The sequence below is a fragment of the Branchiostoma belcheri genome, unplaced genomic scaffold, assembly GCF_001625305.1.
Source record: "Branchiostoma belcheri isolate BF01 breed outbred unplaced genomic scaffold, Haploidv18h27 scaffold64, whole genome shotgun sequence".
NCBI classification, from domain to species: Eukaryota; Metazoa; Chordata; class Leptocardii; order Amphioxiformes; family Branchiostomatidae; genus Branchiostoma; species Branchiostoma belcheri.
The window spans coordinates 1661559-1662057 of NW_017804287.1; the positions used below are offsets into that span (position 1 = coordinate 1661559).

Consider the following 499-nt stretch of genomic DNA (forward strand, 5'->3'; position numbering starts at 1 on the left):
AAATGCATAATTTATGCTAATTTGATGACGTCATTGGCCAAAATCCAAGATGGCGGACCATATCATTAGATCAGGTAAATACAGCTTATTTTCCTTAAAATTTTATCAATACTCCCATTTCTTTTTACAAAAAAGGTTCATATGAACGTCTTTAGTCTGTTTACAATGTATTTTAGGCTTTATCCTGAAAAAAAACTATTTTTCAAAATTCAAGATTGATGATCCAAGATGGCGGATAGGTAATATATGCATGACGTCATTTTATGACGTCACCGGTGTTGCTATGCGTAACATAAGACTTAGTACATCCTAATATTCTGTCATAAACACTTTTGGTAAAGTTATGTCGTATACTGTTTAGTTTTCAGGGAATAACCTATCTAGACGGTTTTGGCCAATAAAATCACATTAATGACGTCATAATGACGTCATATTACGTCACAACAACATAAAAATTGTACATATGATAAATTTTTACTAGTACACCATCCTCTGAAAA

At 31.7% G+C, this 499-nt stretch overlaps 1 protein-coding gene across 1 annotated transcript in view; it reads left to right on the forward strand.

The window, feature by feature from the left end:
* LOC109483320 (cubilin-like) overlaps window positions 1–499 on the forward strand; it is a 19654-nt gene that overhangs the window by 10397 nt on the left and 8758 nt on the right. The gene's annotated exons all lie outside the window — the stretch shown is intronic.